At 35.8% G+C, this 20,322-nt stretch overlaps 1 protein-coding gene across 2 annotated transcripts in view; it reads right to left on the reverse strand.

Moving 5' to 3' along the window:
• The window catches only part of LOC131431165 (serine-rich adhesin for platelets), a 242,193-nt gene that overhangs the window by 192,142 nt on the left and 29,729 nt on the right, over positions 1-20,322 (reverse strand). The gene's annotated exons all lie outside the window — the stretch shown is intronic.

Consider the following 20,322-nt stretch of genomic DNA (forward strand, 5'->3'; position numbering starts at 1 on the left):
ATTGCATTTACCGTAGCCATTCGGTGATCATTGAATAAAGCGAAAAAATAATATGCAGAGCAGTCTCCAAAAATAAACACCATTCATTTGCTTTTGTTCTCTCACTTTTTATTTATTACAGGGATAATTAATAGACAATCGATAAATGAATAAAAGCTCTCAGTTTGCTCGGTGTGTATATCAGGAACTATTAGTGACAGACTGACGCATCGACTTTGAAGTATTTGTTTTGTCTTTTTCAGGTTCCAGATAATTAAATAATTGGACATTCTGGATCCTCTGATTCTGAACATAGTGAGGTGATTATTTTCCTGAAATCTTATCCAAATTTCAGTCTTATCTTTTTATTTTATTTTTTTTTGTTTCAATTATAGAGGTTTTAACATTATTGTCATTCGCCTCTTCGGGCCAGAAAAACTTTCTGACCCTATGTGCGGGGTTGGGAATCGAACCCAGGCGGGATGCGTGAAAGGCATCGACTTACCCATCACGCTATACCCGTCCCCCTATCTTTTTATTAACACTGGGATCGCCAATGTAGTATTGTCAAAAATCAGAAAATCGTATTCACGATTGCAAAACTGAAAAAAAAATTCAATTTACACGGCAAAAAAATCAATAATATAATTTAAATTAGAAATTTAAACGAAAAGTAAATCTGTGGAACTGATTTGAATTGCGTTGCTTTTTATTTAATGACTGTAATTCTTAATTTAAGCTTAGCATTAATTTCGAAATAGATTGAAAAAAAAAACAACTGTGAAATAACGATTTATTAATTTTTAGTTGGTTTGACGTAAAGTCGCCATAATTAAGTTCAGTTTTGCAATGACTGAGTAGAAACATATATTGTAGAAACCAAATGAATGATAAACTCACAGAAAAGATAATTTTTTTAGAAAAAGATACGCTCAGAAGCAGGACTCGAACCTGCGTTCTTATGGAATCCGTGCATGTAACAAGTTGAAGACATATTAATGTGCATTATAACTGCTATATAACCTGAAAAGTGTAAGAAGCGGAGCTTGTGCGACTTATCCAGGGTTGCCAAACAAGTTCTCAGTTACGAATATTTGATTTGTGATGTGCACTGGCATCATTCACAATTAAATTGAAAATATACGTTTGTGTTAAGTTACAAATTGTTTTGATGATTTTTCCATCCAATATGTATAACTAAAGTTTGGCATCCGATTATCAGAACTAAAATATAGAATTTTAGCTTGTTTAAACCCATTATAAAAGGTGATTTTTTTGAGGTTAGGATTTTCATGCATTAGTATTTGCTCAGATTTTTTGAGGTTATGATTTTCATGCATTATTATTTGCTCAGTATGCTCTGACATTTCATCATGAATAGACTTACTAACGAGCAACGCTTGCAAATCAGTGAATGGGCCCTAGAAAAGTTGGCAGAAAATCCGCTTTTTTATCGACAAATTTTGTTCAGCGATGAGGCTCATTTCTGGTTGAATGGCTACGTAAATAAGCAAAATTGCCGCATTTGGAGTGAAGAGCAACCAGAAGCCGTTCAAGAACTGCCCATGCATCCCGAAAAATGCACTGTTTGGTGTGGTTTGTACGCTGGTGGAATCATTGGACCGTATTTTTTCAAAGATGCTGTTGGACGCAACGTTACAGTGAATGGCGATCGCTATCGTTCGATGCTAACAAACTTTTTGTTGCCAAAAATGGAAGAACTGAACTTGGTTGACATGTGGTTTCAACAAGATGGCGCTACATGCCACACAGCTCGCGATTCTATGGCCATTTTGAGGGAAAACTTCGGAGAACAATTCATCTCAAGAAATGGACCGGTAAGTTGGCCACCAAGATCATGCGATTTGACGCCTTTAGACTATTTTTTGTGGGGCTACGTCAAGTTTAAAGTCTACAGAAATAAGCCAGTAACTATTCCAGCTTTGGAAGACAACATTTCCGAAGAAATTCGGGCTATTCCGGCCGAAATGCTCGGAAAAGTTGCCCAAAATTGGACTTTCCGAATGGACCACCTAAGACGCAGCCGCGGTCAACATTTAAATGAAATTATTTTCAAAAAGTAAATGTCATGTACCAATCTAACGTTTAAAATAAAGAACCGATGAGATTTTGCAAATTTTATGCGTTTTATTGTTTAAAAAAGTTCTCAAGCTCTTAAAAAATCACCCTGTATATACACTGAAGTTGGCTTTATGGATCTGATGGTCTGAGCCAGAAAAAGTCAGAGAGAAAAAAATACACTGAAGTCTCTTTTTACGCGGGGGGTTTTGAGACATAAAAAATTTGAAACCGCGTAACTTCGGAAATCCGCGCAGAAAATACCGCAAAATTGAAACAAATGTTTTGATGCCAAATGTCTTAGAAATGCATGAAACGTCTAGATCTGCGGAACTTCGGAAATCCGAGTAAAAAAAAAACGCATAAAGAAACACGTAAAAAAAGACCTCGGTGTATTCAAAATTTATGTGCTATTGGATATTAATGGTGAAGATAATCATTATGCATAATGAAAATGTGCGCGCTTCCATATTTTGGGTTTTGAAACATCGACATACAACAAGTAATATTAATATTTTCATTCCCATCATATACAATTAGTGTGCCAATTTCCCTTTGTCTTATTTTGCTGCGGTGACCAATTGGCAACCAGAAACAGTCAATGTGAACATATCGTAAGAATTAGGTTACCGAGAAATTACGTTGGAACTTATTGTAACTTAGTATGATGAGACAAGAATTTGTAACAATATTTTGGCTCACCATCACAACCCGACTTGTATCATTGTTTTTATCATGTGACCATTATGCAACATCTGTTTTATTTTTTTTTTTATGCATAAGGTACAGGTACTACTTGGGTATCTAGTGTGTCTGCCCTTTAATGATCAGAATCAGGTTGTTACGGAGAAACTATTGTTTGTTGTCCGATGAACATAGAGGAGGTTTAAATATAGGGTACCGGTCATGAGGCGGCTAGGGTTTGGATCATTGTTTGATGTACGCTTACCAACTCGATGCTGTTGTAGAACTGTGTCTATAACAGCTCAGGGAGGCGAAAATGGTAAACCGCGTATGCATGCACGGGTTGCATAGGAACGCAGGTTCGAGTCCCGCCTTCTGAACGTATTCTGAACAAAAAACTGGGAACCTCCAAGAGTCTCGTCGATCGAACAAAGACATGAAATGGACAGAATTTTCATGAAGGGGAACAAAAACCAAAGCGAAAAAAAACAAGCCGGATCTGTCCAAACTATGCGCCCCGACAAGGGCATATTTGCGGAAACATGCCAAAGCATTCTCCACTTACATGTGCACTAACAAACCAAAGACGAAACGATGAATTTGGTTATGTGCCTTAGTTCAAATATAGGTTAACCCCTAAATAAACTCATAAAGCTTTGATTTTTTAGAAAGTATCGTCCATTGGAAGAATTCACTTCAACCTAATGCTACTGATATATGTTACTTTTCGCAAGTTGTAACTTCGCTATTTTATTAATCAATCTTTTTCATACTATATTTCAGAAATAGTTGAAATGAAACTTTCTCCGGAAAAGATAGTAAGTTACAAAGCTAAAAATTCTCAAAACATTTCTAATGCTTGAATTCAAAGAACATGAAGCTGAACATAAGAGGTCAAAGTCGATATAAACGAGTTGATGGCGCTCATCACACGATTATGATGAGGCTCATCTGAACCCTACGTTGTGTTTAAATTGTACGGAAATATGAAGTCTGGGACGGCTTCCAACTTAAGCCTGGGACGGCTTTCGTGCAGATTGGGACACTGCGGACACTTCGAATACATTAAGCCATGGCACGGCTTTCGCACGGATGGGGAAACCGCGGAACACTTCGGATGTGATGTAATAAACTGGTACGCGTTTATTCTTGATTAACTGACTAGTATATTATAATGACTATGACAAACAATTACTATGACTACGACACTCACGACGAATATAAAAACTTGATATGCTATCGAAGTACCGTAGTGCTGTAGTACCGCAATACCACAGTACCGTAATACCGTAAAGAACAGTATCGTGCCTGATCTGATCTGCACTGCCCTTATATAGTTTGCGTACATTATTATATGAACAAAGCTTATCTCTACCGGAAAGCATATTACGTGGAATATGCCGGAAAGCCTATAACGCAGACGAATGTAATCGCAAACTCTCTCAACTACTAATAAAACTGATCGAATAATAAAGTTGATCGATTTCTACTTCATGTACAGTGAAGCTCACTTAACTTGTCTTTTGACATGCAATTGTGCATCAACACGAGTATTTTTTCAAATACATCATTCGGAAACTATCACGAAATACGTCCGTGTATGGACTGAGCCACATAATCTCTTATCTACTTGACAGGTAAATAGTATACAAATTATAAGAAAACAATTTTGTGAATTCGCGTCTTAATAGATAACATATATTATCAATAAAATGAGCGTTGTAATTAACTTAAATTTACAACCCTAATTTTTTCTCATATCCCATTCCCACTAGAGTGCCTATAACCAACGACATCTCATCCCTAACGTTGGCAACAGCGTTCAAAACATTTAATCCGAAATGTTGGCAGTTTCGTAAGCTTCACATTGTAGTTGACAGGTCGTTTGCTCGTTTGGAACAAAGCTGTCATTCTAAACGAACAGCCGTTGTCACTCTGGTTATAGGCACTCTAAGGCTATTTCAAGGCTATCATGATGACTTTTTTCTTGTCGGCATTTATCAGAACATACAGAAAGGAAAACAACCACTGCCTCGTGAACTAGACTTCTGAATAGCAGCAGTCATGTCAGAAAAAATAATTTCATCTGGTATTCCCAGATGACACGTAGCCCAGTTCATTTGCGCGACACACTGTTTGCCATGTCTGCAATATTTACTAAGTTTATCACTCAAAAGCTGTAGCTTTTCTACCAACTACTTGTACAGTGTAACAACAGTTACCATTGTTGAATGTTAATTGCAATTAGTATCATGCTCACAAGAAACCGTAACTTTTATGTAGTATCAACTCTATACAAGACAATGGATCTATTCACATTGAGAGTAAACCATAATGTATTGTGAACGGCACAAAGCTAATTTTATTGTGACAGTGATAATACAGTGAGCATGATACGATGATGGTAGCAAACCAAATGGAATACGTTAGCGTGGGCGATTCGGTCGCCAAGTCCTGCGCCATCAGTCACGTGTCAGTGTTTTTATCGCACGAATTTAGTGATGCCTGCTAAGTCCACAGCGGAAAGCAACCACCCGATGCTTAATCTGTGGGGAAAACTGTTGTTTCAGCTTTAACAGAATCCTTAAACTTTTTCATGGCACATTCGTGGTTTTGACGGGCTCGTAATCTCCGGGAGCTAAAATCGAAACTCGTAATGTTATTGTAGCTTTTTTCATATTCAAACATCAAAGACAAAGCTGAATGTTTTCTCTTGAATACTTTATAACGTACATTCCATTACATTAATACTGAATGATTTCTGTAGCTAGAATAATGAATTAGCGCAGTGTCATTTTTGGTTAGAAACGCAAGACTTAGTTGGGAATTGTGAGATAAATGTCTTGAAGAGACATTACGAAATAGGATTCGTATAGAATATTTGCGCTAGAAATTAATTGGAATACGACTCATATTTTTAGCAAAGGATCAAAATACATTAAATTTTTACCTTTCTCGTATAGCAAGAATATGCAATCACTTGAAGAATCGACCACCAATCTAACTAGTCGATGGTATAAACAACTCACTTTTGCTATACGGATACGCGATCTTCAGCTGCAATAGTATCAGAAACAGTAGCCAAAAGTAGCAAAATTAAACTCACATCAATATCTCACAAAAGTATCTTAAAAAAATCTCACAAATGGCTGAGCCGATTTTTAACAAACGTAGATTCAACTTAGAGGATCTTTGATCTCATAGGTTTTCATTTTATCCGAATTTGACTTCCGCTTTCATTATTACAACGTGAGTGTTTAAAACCTAAAACATTGTTCCAATTTGTAGATTTTTTAGATGATGGCTAGCGCAGCTTTCGGTTTACGGTTCCAAGAGTAACAGAAATAGTGATCAAAGACATCAAAATAGAAACGTTTTCGTTTTCCAAAGATCTCATAGTAATTTTCAAACCACTTTATAGGTCTTGTTAGTTGATAGCCAAATGAACCGACTTCGGTTGAACCGGGACCAAGTTTTCGATTCCGAAAATACTACATGAAATGAAAAGTCGCGGGCCTCTCACAGAAAAGACATGAATACTTTCGAATTTTGTAGAGAACAAGCCTCTAGATGGCCCAATATCAAATTGCATGACAATCTATCCACTAGTATTCTAATAACATCGTGTCAGACGAGTTCTAGTTTTTATCAAGCTAAAGAAAAAGACGCTCTGGCGCATTCATGCAATTCATGTATTAAAAATTGCTTTATTTTTAAATGCATGAATGTGCGTCTTTTTCCTTAGCTTGATGAAAACTAGTCTTGGTATTACCTTCTTTTTATGGAATTTGGCCTTTCTGTTTCAACAGACTTCGCAACCAATTCTTAGCGTACAGAATAATTGCATGACTAGTACTACGATCCTACTGTCACTATAAATCCTACCCCCCTGCGACTATTATCAATTTCCAAACCAAAACAGGCTTCTTCAGAGAAAGACATTTTCGTCGAATGCTGACGTCATTTCATAAACGGGATCTTATTTTGAAGGCCTTGACAAATCTTTTGTTTTTTCAAAGGGCATTGAAATGTTGGAGGAATAATGGGTCAAGTGTATCGCTATAAATGGAGGTTATACTGAAGAAAAAAAAAGTTTTCACAATAAAAAATCGACTTTTTTTTGTTTGGCCCGGGACTTCTCATTCCATGTAGTATCTGAAGTATTGATCATTCATTCCAATTTGGAATTTTCATTGATTTATCATAAAACAGCAATGAGAATGACATCATTACACTAATACGTACGTTGAAATAGTTGTTTATTTTTTTCCAATTAATTATTATTAATCAAATTTCGTATTTTATATTTTCGAATCGTAAGATTGATGGATGAAAGGTGAAAACAGAAATTATGTCATCGTTCATTCTATAGAGAGAGCAAAAGAAATAAGAAAAAGCTGCGAGGGTTGAGTGGATTCAAACTGAAGGCAAAGTTTAAAATTAAATTTTGTCGACCGTGCACAGTGTATATGTATGGGAACTTTACTTCATTGGGTTGATTCTGAAGAGGAGGCTCTTTTAGATTTGGTGAAAAATTCGTCAAAATTAGATTTTTTTTGGATAATGGAATAACTCACGAACTTTCAGTTTGACGATCAAATTAGTTCATATTTGCATAAGAGAGGAGAGTTGGCATCACTTTCAAAAAAGTCTAATTTCAATGTGTATCAAACAACTAAAATTATTGATCGAAACAGCCATTTTGAGTGATAATGCAGCTGTGGAAAGTGTGTGTTGTTTAGTTATTGAATAAAAATTTAAATTATTGATTCACGAAACTAAAATATGTTCAAGCGTCGGAAACTGAGAATTTACTGCCCAAAATTAAACGATGTTAACTAATCAAAGCGCCATCTACATATCATAGTCGGTGTTATCAGATTCAAACATAACAAAAAATTGTGGTCATTGTGCTAAGACAGTAAAATCTGAAGAAGATTTGAAAAAAAAAATTTTTTTGGAAAAAATATACTTTCTGGGACCCGATGCTTAATCTGTGGGGAAAACTGTTGTTTCAGCTTTAACAGAATCCTTAAACTTTTTCATGGCACATTCGTGGTTTTGACGGGCTCGTAATCTCCGGGAGCTAAAATCGAAACTCGTAATGTTATTGTAGCTTTTTTCATATTCAAACATCAAAGACAAAGCTGAATGTTTTCTCTTGAATACTTTATAACGTACATTCCATTACATTAATACTGAATGATTTCTGTAGCTAGAATAATGAATTAGCGCAGTGTCATTTTTGGTTAGAAACGCAAGACTTAGTTGGGAATTGTGAGATAAATGTCTTGAAGAGACATTACGAAATAGGATTCGTATAGAATATTTGCGCTAGAAATTAATTGGAATACGACTCATATTTTTAGCAAAGGATCAAAATACATTAAATTTTTACCTTTCTCGTATAGCAAGAATATGCAATCACTTGAAGAATCGACCACCAATCTAACTAGTCGATGGTATAAACAACTCACTTTTGCTATACGGATACGCGATCTTCAGCTGCAATAGTATCAGAAACAGTAGCCAAAAGTAGCAAAATTAAACTCACATCAATATCTCACAAAAGTATCTTAAAAAAATCTCACAAATGGCTGAGCCGATTTTTAACAAACGTAGATTCAACTTAGAGGATCTTTGATCTCATAGGTTTTCATTTTATCCGAATTTGACTTCCGCTTTCATTATTACAACGTGAGTGTTTAAAACCTAAAACATTGTTCCAATTTGTAGATTTTTTAGATGATGGCTAGCGCAGCTTTCGGTTTACGGTTCCAAGAGTAACAGAAATAGTGATCAAAGACATCAAAATAGAAACGTTTTCGTTTTCCAAAGATCTCATAGTAATTTTCAAACCACTTTATAGGTCTTGTTAGTTGATAGCCAAATGAACCGACTTCGGTTGAACCGGGACCAAGTTTTCGATTCCGAAAATACTACATGAAATGAAAAGTCGCGGGCCTCTCACAGAAAAGACATGAATACTTTCGAATTTTGTAGAGAACAAGCCTCTAGATGGCCCAATATCAAATTGCATGACAATCTATCCACTAGTATTCTAATAACATCGTGTCAGACGAGTTCTAGTTTTTATCAAGCTAAAGAAAAAGACGCTCTGGCGCATTCATGCAATTCATGTATTAAAAATTGCTTTTTTTTAAATGCATGAATGTGCGTCTTTTTCCTTAGCTTGATGAAAACTAGTCTTGGTATTACCTTCTTTTTATGGAATTTGGCCTTTCTGTTTCAACAGACTTCGCAACCAATTCTTAGCGTACAGAATAATTGCATGACTAGTACTACGATCCTACTGTCACTATAAATCCTACCCCCCTGCGACTATTATCAATTTCCAAACCAAAACAGGCTTCTTCAGAGAAAGACATTTTCGTCGAATGCTGACGTCATTTCATAAACGGGATCTTATTTTGAAGGCCTTGACAAATCTTTTGTTTTTTCAAAGGGCATTGAAATGTTGGAGGAATAATGGGTCAAGTGTATCGCTATAAATGGAGGTTATACTGAAGAAAAAAAAAGTTTTCACAATAAAAAATCGACTTTTTTTTGTTTGGCCCGGGACTTCTCATTCCATGTAGTATCTGAAGTATTGATCATTCATTCCAATTTGGAATTTTCATTGATTTATCATAAAACAGCAATGAGAATGACATCATTACACTAATACGTACGTTGAAATAGTTGTTTATTTTTTTCCAATTAATTATTATTAATCAATTTTCGTATTTTATATTTTCGAATCGTAAGATTGATGGATGAAAGGTGAAAACAGAAATTATGTCATCGTTCATTCTATAGAGAGAGCAAAAGAAATAAGAAAAAGCTGCGAGGGTTGAGTGGATTCAAACTGAAGGCAAAGTTTAAAATTAAATTTTGTCGACCGTGCACAGTGTATATGTATGGGAACTTTACTTCATTGGGTTGATTCTGAAGAGGAGGCTCTTTTAGATTTGGTGAAAAATTCGTCAAAATTAGATTTTTTTTGGATAATGGAATAACTCACGAACTTTCAGTTTGACGATCAAATTAGTTCATATTTGCATAAGAGAGGAGAGTTGGCATCACTTTCAAAAAAGTCTAATTTCAATGTGTATCAAACAACTAAAATTATTGATCGAAACAGCCATTTTGAGTGATAATGCAGCTGTGGAAAGTGTGTGTTGTTTAGTTATTGAATAAAAATTTAAATTATTGATTCACGAAACTAAAATATGTTCAAGCGTCGGAAACTGAGAATTTACTGCCCAAAATTAAACGATGTTAACTAATCAAAGCGCCATCTACATATCATAGTCGGTGTTATCAGATTCAAACATAACAAAAAATTGTGGTCATTGTGCTAAGACAGTAAAATCTGAAGAAGATTCGAAAAAAAAAATTTTTTTGGAAAAAATATACTTTCTGGGACTTAGAAAATATCTCTTACAAAATCGATATTTTCAAAAAAAAATTTTTCTGTCTAAAAAACTAAGTCTCAACGATTCATGCAATTTTAAGACTTTTGACATCAAAAAAAAATTCGGTTTGGGAAAACTCATGGTTTTTCAAGATCGAAAATCCGTATATATAAGAAGTATAGTACACCTTCACTGTTTTGGCCGGATTTAGCGTCGGCTCACTATGCAAAAGCCACTCTCAATTGGCTTGCGGAAAAGGGTATACATTTTGTTGAGAAAAATATCAATCCACCAAATTGCCCTCAGCTTCGAGAAGACTGGTAAGGTATCTGGGAACATGCATTGGGCTTATGCGTCCAAAAAATGCGATGCAACACTTGTCCGGAACTTGATGAAGAGCGTTCGATCAAAAGTTCGAAAATTCGTGAAATTTCATCCGCTTTTCATTATGCTTAAGTTTAACCTCGTACAATAAAGGATCAATTTTTAGTTTGAATAAAATATCGTTTTTTATCATAATTTGAAAGGAAAATTTGTGGATAGCTTATTTTCGATACACTCCTTAATATGCTTATTTCCGCTACTATGATGATTGATCCGATATACTATTGAATCACATACATGACTTACATTATAAACTTTTCAACGGGAATGAAATATTGCATTTTTTGTCATACGTTTATATAAAATCTGTTACGCAACAAGATGGGACCCATATGCGAGTACTTTTGTTAAAGAACGAAAAAATACTCGCGTACCGGTCCCATCTTAGCATGCTATGCATCACTCGCATATGGCAAAATTTCATGTTTGATTTTTCCATTTGTGTGATCAAAGTTTCGTTCGATACAATAAGGTTTGTGATATCACGTCAATTCTTGGTGCAATTGAATTTTATGGTGGAGACTTTTTCACGAAAGACTGTTCAAACAGTGGCTTTTTAAGTTTCAAACACCCGAAAAAAATGTTCTGAAATCTCTCGTTCAGCACAGTACGTTCGAAATAATTCCATTCTCATATGCCTACTTCTGATTTTGGTCAAAGTTATGGAGCTGTTTTTTTTTTCAAAAGTTTTTGGTTCGGCAGATGAAATTGTGAATATAAATGCAAGCAATGAGTTTGATTTTGAAGGAAGCTATTTTGCTTTACATATGGGACAGATCCGACAGTTGCTTTTAAACGAACCAGAGTTTGTTGAAATCGGTTAATCCATCTCTGAGAAAGTTGAGCGGTAAAAATATCTTCGAAAAATGTACACACAGACATTTTCCGGTCTCGTCGAACCTGATTCAAATGGATTCGAGGCTCCGTTCGAAAGTCGGGTTTTCCAGCAATTCTAATAACTTTCTATAAAGAAAAGCAAAACAAGATACTGGTGAGACCGTTCCTTGAAGATATTTCATTTTTTTTTTCTTATTTACTATGCTTTAATATATTTCACTTTACTAAAAATCGGGAAACGTTTAACCAATGGATCTATTTTTCTTCGGTTTAAGATGCTAAGTTTAAGAAGCACGCGTGAAGTTCATAACCGAATAGATATTTCTTGCGACCATGTTTAACTAGGACGAATGTAAATATAGGTTACTGCAAGGTGATTATATTTGGTATTTTATTATTTTGATTAGGGAGTAGATACCTACATTACTTCGCGTTGGGCGTTGTTCGAATCAATAGATCAAAATCTGTTCTTGAAACTCGGAAAAATAAACATGGGGGCGGCTTCTTTTGAGTTTCGGCAAGATATCAATGTATTCAACAATAATAAACCAATTTGACAATTGAAACTAAAAAATTATGTCATTTTGTAATTCCTCAACATGTTCCAAATATCAATGGGTTTTTTATGGAGTCTGAAAGAACGTCAGCGTCCGTCAAAAATTAGTTTAATATTTTCTTTACCGGAACACTCACATGTTCCGTCCGTCAGGACGTTCCGTGACTGTAACGTTATGTGTGAATGTCTCCATTAGAATTCATGCAACTCATTTTGACGGTGACGGAAGGTGATGTACCGTCTGAATCGTACTTAACTCGCATCTTTCGGTTAGCTGAACGACTGCTTGTGAGAAATATTGTACCTGCTATTTCAGTTTCCAATCTTTTTCAACGTTTCTCTTTTTGAGTATTAAACAAAAAATTAAAGCTTTGGCATTGAAGGCTTTTTTCTTGTATGTTCTCATTCAAGCTATGTAAAATCGTTATTGCTGTTAGATATGTAATGAACAGATGTTACAGTTATCACATCGTTGATAGGGATAGGTTAGGAGGAAAATTATCAATCGTGGTTTTGTTTGTTTGTTATCTTTTTTAGAGAGTCTTTCGCACTGCAGTGGGAGGTTTTTGAAATATATTATTTTAGCGTAGAAGAGATTGATATTATGACATTTATTTACTCCATACGAGATTTGTCAACCAGTCTGGTACGGAAGTAGCATAGTGAAACAAGTCTTTTCACAAATCATTTCTGATGGAACAATGTTAGAAATCATTTTGTAATGTGTTTCAAATAGTTGCACAGTCAACGACAGACCATTTTCCATCAACGTAATAAATTTCAACCGTGCGCTGCAATTTCCGCCCAAAATTCAACAATGTGTGCAATCCTGCCCTCAGCCATACATTGGCATGAATAACTGAAACAAGATCAATTCCGCTAACGAATGCACTCGACGAGATAGATGGGAACTCACTGAAAAGTAAACCAACTCATCCGTGTAATCGATTCCGGCTCGTCGACGTGCATTATCACCGGGGAAATGCTCTCAGGCAAAACATTGTCATGGAAATTAATGTACGGTCATTTTTTCATCGTTTCCAGTCAAGCCTGTCTGCAGTGCTGCCGTGAGTGAGCTGACGGATGCACAACACCGGAGGGCACATTCAGCGGACGAGTTACGCAGTTCGTTAAGCTGAGCGATTTTTATGATCCGATAAAAGTAAGTTTTTCTTCATTACAATGTAGTCGGGAATTTTAACGGTTGGTCCTTTGCTCTTGCTAGTTCTCTTGTGAGGATGTTACGCTGGACGGTACAACTTGATCGAAGCACGTCCGTTTGAAAACAGTGAATAAATCATCACTCTCCCAGTGAGGATTTTCATTTCAATGAGACATAACTAACACCTTTGACCAAATCAGATAAGTGTTCACTAGCATTAAACCGTATTTCGCTAATGAGTAGTAATAATCCCGAATTGACTCATCGTGTAAATTAAATGTAGTGTGAAATATTAGTCACTTGAATCAGATATATGATTAAAACCATCATCGATGTAAAACTTTCGTGCAAAGTTGCAATTTTACAGTCAAGTCGAATGACCTTGACAGATTGACTGAAAATCATCGTCAACGGTAATCTGTCAAATCAAATAAGATACTCGATAGTACTATGGCCAAGTAGAAGCATACTCAGTCAACGACAGACGACTCCTATTTCCTGCGGAAATAAAAAATCAAAGAGAGTACCAACCTAATCATAAATTGATGATCTTCATTATACTTTGTAAAAAGTCATCGGATTTGAAATTTATAGGAGTAAATGAACATATTTCAATTTGTATTGTGTTCCATTATTGTTTAGTCACATCGTAATCAAACAATGACAGGAGAAATGAAGATAATATCAATTGTTCGTTCTGATGCGCTCTGACGAATAAAAAATCGACAGAATTTTAGATTTGACAAACCAGCTCTCAGACACTCAATACATGATGATCTATAGAGTCTAGTTGGCAGCTGTCCAGTAACATAAGCTGTCCAATTTTTATTGTACAATGGAGCTAGATGCTAGAGACAGATATCAGCTCAGCTCTCATGAAATGCGTTTAATTTTTATATTATGAACCTATAATTGTATATAAAAGCTTCATTTTACTTTCTAATAGAACGCAATATTTTTGATGAAATTTTGTGCTTCAAATATGTATATAATAAAGGCTGAAAATTTTCAAAATATTTTTATCTCAGTACCTCCAAAAGCTCAAGCGATATATTCAAAAGTTTATGCAAAGAACAAAATTTATACTCGAAAATAGCACGGCTGTCGCGCTTATCGAAACGTCATGTGCACTGAAATATTCTGCAGAAAGTTACCAAACATTCCAGTTGTAATGAATGTAAAATGCTTAAGGCGGAATGTTTGAGAATATAGGAACTGAGTAAAACTATAAAAAAACAATTGATTGTGTATTTATTTCAGAATCTTTTTGTTGATGTCATTAAGTGAAAAAATTAACATGACAACGGGCTTACAACTGAAGTGCAAGTAAACATATTGTTTCGGTAGTTTCATGCATGTCTATTCAAAATAAAATTTGTGTATCGATACGTATAGCGATACGAAAAACTCCTAATCAGATGGCACTGAAGAATTGTTATTAACTCTAGAAAAAGCTGGAAGGAAATTCTGCTTTCAGTTAGCGAAGCTGAAAATTTGTTTAAAGAAATACATCTGCATAGCTGCAAGAGCTACAGCTGAATAAAGGTTTCAATGCAGAGTATACAGGGTCCGGCACTCGAAGTGTAACCAATTAAAAAGGCCATAAATTCAGTTTGGAAAATTACTTTTACTTAATTCAAAGTACAAAATGTGTAAAAATAATACAAAATTCAGAATCAATTCACTTTTGCTCGATATGACCACCTTTTGCCTTGACTTGATGCCCTGAGAGAGCGAAGGAGTTGCTTCGTTTGGCCGAATGTGACTTGCAGGTATTTTGGCCCACTCGCGGACAATAACTTTTTTCAGCGCCTCGAGACTGGTGTATCTTTTAGTTCGGACTATGCTCTCCAAAATGGCCCAAAGAGAATAATCCATTGGATTCGCATCTGGCGAATTCGAGAGCCATTGTGTGAACGTGATGAAGTTCGGAACGTTGTTTTTCAGCCATTCTTGGTTCACTCGAGCTTTGTGAGACGGTGCCGAGTCCTGCTGAAACGTCCATGGTCTGCCACCGAAATGTTTGTCTGCCCACGGCTTCAAAGCAACCTCCAGAATACTTTCCCGATAATATGTTGCATTTACCTTGACGCCAGGCTCGATGAAAACGATTGGAGAGCGCCCATCTGCGGTTACAGCGGCCCAAACCATTATTTGTTGCGGGTGCTGCCTCCTGGTGGCCAATCGATGACTCAAATTCTCGTATGAACGGTCGATCAAGTAAACCCTATCGTTTTGAGAGTTTACGAATTGCTCAATTGGAAAAATTTTCTCGTCATAAAATACAATGTTCGGAAATTGACCGCTTTCGGCCAAACGAAGCAACTCCTTCGCTCTCTCAAGTCATCAAGTCAAGGCAAAAGGTGGTCATATCGAGCAAAAGCGAATTGATTCTGAATTTTGTATTATTTTTACACATTTTGTACTTTGAATTAAGTAAAAGTAATTTTGCAAACTGAATTTATGGCCTTTTTAATTGGTTACACTTCGAGTGCCGGACCCTGTATACAGTTGCTTCCTAATCACGCTTCACCTCGTCCAAATTTGCAGCGGAAGCCAACAATGTGCGTTGTGTAGGACGTCACAATGTCAAATGAACTTTATTCGAGTACGTGAGAAATATTGTCATAGATTTGCGTGTACATGACCGTCACCTGTGCTACATAAAACGAATGTTAAAAAAGTCACGGAATTGTGGAGGATTTTATCCGCGTACGGAATGATAGTATGCACTTGCTTTAATAGGCGCATTTCTTCTTACTTGGTTTTCAGTTAAACCGGTTAAACGGAACACATAAACAAGAATCAACGGACAAATTTCCAGTACTATCCAAGACCTACTCACGCCCGTAATCCTTGCAAGGAAACGAAAGAAAAAATACTTGTACTCAGTGAGGCGAAAATATCAAATTATCAAATATCACTATCCGCAAAATCAACGATGATTATGATCACTCGAATGGAGTATGGACAAAATCTCATCCCGTTCAATATCACCATAGTGATGTCTCATAAACTCACACGTGATAACAAAACGATAATCATTCACAATCATTCGCACGATTATCAGGCCTGCTGCGATTTTCACTGGAAATGGTGATATTCAAGATAGTGGGTGATGTATTGAAAATCAACTTCAAACTTACTTTAATATACCATGCTGTGATTAAAAACAATCATAATCACTTCACAAAGCATGTTTTATGCAGCAGTATCAAACATATTAACACTAATTACTTGAATTTCTTACAGAGAGAAGTAACAGGAGCGCAGGAGCGAACACTAACTAGCGTTCAACCAAGTGCTATGCAGAGGGCTGGCTTAAACGCTGCGCAAAACCCTGCACTCCTGTTACTTCCATAAATCAAATTCATGCTAAATCAATTCTAAAATTGAAACAAAGTATTTTGTCTTTAAAATCATTATTCTTTTTTTTTTGCTGTATTTGCATTGCAAATACGTAATAACAATACGTATTGCACTACCGACATCTAAATATCTTCATCTGGTGGTGAAAATCGTTGCATGATTGATAATCGTGAGAATGATCATTCATAATCATGTGTGAATTAGAAGAATATGTCAAGGATTCGTAGTGTCAGTAGGATCGTAGCACCAGCCATGCAATGGTTCTGTACACTAAGAATCGGCTGCGAAGTCTGTTGAAACAGAAGGTCAAATTCCACTACAGGAATGTAATATCAAGGCTTTGCTTTTTTAGGGAATGAATCAACCGCTCAAAGACTTAAAAACGTGCATGATCCACCTAGTAGTGAGATGATACCTTTTTTTTATCAATCAGCATACGATTTTCGCGTGAATATTCTTCGTTGTTTTTAGTTTTCATGAAATTATTTTAATGAAGATTGTTTCAAATAAATTGTAATTAAAATTTTGGAACGGCAAGACAAATTGAAGATATAAATTGTATGAAACCTTAAATTTATTCTTTTCAATCTACATGTGTGAAAATCGATTGAGCATTCCATGAGATATAGAAGAGAGTTCCTATTTAAAGTGTTTGTCATTATTTATGGTACTTCCAGAAACGGTATTCAAAGACCAGCATAACCAAAAATAGTTCATATGTCCATGAATTGGTATGACGAATAAATTTAAAATAGTTTAGGACGCAACTTTGAATATTTTTTGTTATTGTCATCTTCTATGACGGTTTAAATTTAAAAAAATTATCATCCTTTAATTTGAAAATTGGAAGTCGGAATCGGATAAAATGCACCAATTTTGTATGGGACCTTAATTTTTTTTTAATTTAAATTTTTGCTTATTAAATTCGCTTTGGCCTGCTTTTAGCTTCTCTATTCCCGATACATTCGAAAGCGGAATTCGGAAATAAGTGTAGTTGAAGCAGGCAAATTTGCCTAATGGATTGTCAAACATTTCATTAGATTCGAATTTTTTGAAAATCAGTGTAGCCATCTTAGAGAAATTGTAGTGCGATCAACATAAAATTTTTGGGTACCTACCGAATACCGGTAAGCCTGAAATAAGATGAAAAGGATAAGTGCACTATTCACAATTTATTATTTATTATTTATTATTTAAATAATTCGATTTGCCAATAAAAAGTGCCCAAAAATGCATATTAGCAACTACACACATTTCTTCAGGATTGGCTTTGTGGTCATCAGTACTAAAAGTAGTTGAAATTGAACTAATAAAATTGAAATTAAACATGTGCGTTTTGTACAAACCAAAAAACCTTGAATGTTTAATTATACTCAATAATAATGGGGCACTTGTGCGGGCATATTAGTAATATTGTTAGCTTTCATCCTGGCATCACTACTTTTTATATCATCTTCTACTTATTCGCCTTACCATACTTACTGTTGTTCTCTTCATGTTTAGTAGGCTATCAGTACTTAAGTTTGTTTCACAACAGACATGATTCATGGTAAAATCTAGAAGACTAAATACTGCAAAACTCATTTCATACATTAGTTTTCATGTAGCCCTTTGAACATCATGATTTTGGTAGGATTTGACTTCATGCCTCTAATGAAAGGCGTGCCTCTATTCAAAAACATGAATACTCCAAACCGCCTTGTACTACTTTTAATCGCAACCTGGAAGCATGATCACCAAGGGCCCCAGACTAATTTAAAGAATTCGAATGAAATATGTGAAAATTTAAAAAACGAGAAACAAGTTCCGGATATGATGACACTAACTCTTGCAGATGACGTAAAGTCGAATAATCGAAACGTTCACAAAACAACCATCAAAAATAGATCCAGTTTATCGCATGTCCAACAAAGTTACAAGTAAATTAATGTTGTTCCAATGGTAATTCATACTCGCCCTTTACATTCTGTGACTACAAACATCGAGGCAGTAAATGTAATTCGCTCAAAACACGAGGTCAACTGACCATCGCTCTGGGTCCTATTATCATACAGCAAGCTGGCATACATTCTGGCTACATTCCCTCGAACTCGGGTCTAAGCACAGCATCGCTCTTTGATCTACAACGGCATAGCACCAATGTAAAACCGAAAACGCTATCACCTAAAACCACACGAAAAAGTTTTATCTTGACTTTGGATTGGATTCCAGCAGAGTTGAGTTGAATTTCAAACATGAGTGTGATGTGCACCACCTGGACAAACAGAAACCGCAATAGATAAAACACACGGTATTAGCGAAGCTGAAGATGACAGAGAACACAGAACAGGAATGTCATTTAACAGTTGCATGTATGTGTCAAAAACTTTCCGAATTTGAATTCAAAATTTTCATTTATGAGAGACGCCGCTTCGTTTCTCATAACCAGCAACCCGATCACAGCAGATGGTAATTCCGAACAAGGTCACAAACAGCAATTCCATATTCAAAAATTTCTAAGTCACTTCTGGATCAAATGTAGTGGAAACATCTCGAAACTCGAAACGTTCTTTTTGAACACTTCTGCACCAGATCCCCTGCGATCCCTCCACAAGCGAAAGAAGCTACCGGAAAAGTTAGTCATACGGTTGCTCACAAGCCAAACTCGTCCCAAGAAACTCTCAAGTGAAACAGAACATCGAAGCCTGACTATGTATATCCCAAAGCCGCTTTCCGGTACTAGCAGGGGAATGATGAGGTATAAAACTGCTGGTTACTGACTCACACCACCCGCAGATGAAAAGCTTACGGTCATCCGTACTACCAGATCAGTTACGGTGGAAGAAAAACCACAAATGAAATGCAGAAAGCTACTTCTGAGCACTGAACAGCAACCCGTAAAGGCACGAAAGAGTGAAAAGTGGACTGGAAACTCGGAGGGAACTACCTCATCGGGTCGTGCAACGGAAACAAAAAAAAATCAAAACCATCAGCATCATATACACTTGGTAGCTAAGTTAGTTCTCTGTTTGTTGTGGCTGCTACTTTCTCTTGGGTAATAAAAGAAAAATAGTACCAGATTCAGAACAGTGATGAAATTTCAATTGTTTTGGGGCAATTTCCTTTTGCTCTGCTTCAGTTTTTTTTGTAATTGAAATCTCGTTTTCGGTTCGATGGACTTCTACAAATTGGAATTATTTGACCGTGTAAGTAAATCAAAAGCTAAATAATTTTTCAATGAATAATGCTTTTTATTTTTCTTAAATTTGTGCTGTTGTGCATAGCCTGGTTTCAACACTTACGGAGTATTAAAAATTTTACCGCTCCATTAAAAAAACGGGGAGAAAAAACAATGTGTAAATTATAAACCTCTCTGGAGCACGGACTACTCACTGATACAGCTTTCAGTGAAGATGAAACACAAAACTTTACCATTAATATTTTATGCTGTTTTGGAAAATAGATCGGTTGTTTTGCGGCTTTGCTAAGAAACAAAGCTAAATTCCGTACTCGACCGGGAAAACTTTAACAGGACTGCTTCCACTGCAGAAAGACTGCTCAAGAAATAGATGTTGAATTTTATCCAGAAAGTGTATTCAAGCTGGTTTTGTTCGGGCGGAAATTGACAACTGTAGTTGAAACAGAAATAAACACAATATGAATGACTCTCATAACAAAGCATGCTTGAAAGGGAAAAATGATCGATAATTTCAAGACATACCGTGTTATTTCCATCAGACATAACCCGATTACGGTGTGAAACAAATTAATCTAATAAGGCGACGTTTGGGCATCGATATTCCAAAAAAAAAACATAATAATATGGGTATTTTCGGAACGGATTTGTCGTACAGATGTCAGAAATGGTTTCGGAA

Source organism: Malaya genurostris, chromosome 2 (genome assembly GCF_030247185.1).
Source record: "Malaya genurostris strain Urasoe2022 chromosome 2, Malgen_1.1, whole genome shotgun sequence".
Taxonomy (NCBI): Eukaryota; Metazoa; Arthropoda; class Insecta; order Diptera; family Culicidae; genus Malaya; species Malaya genurostris.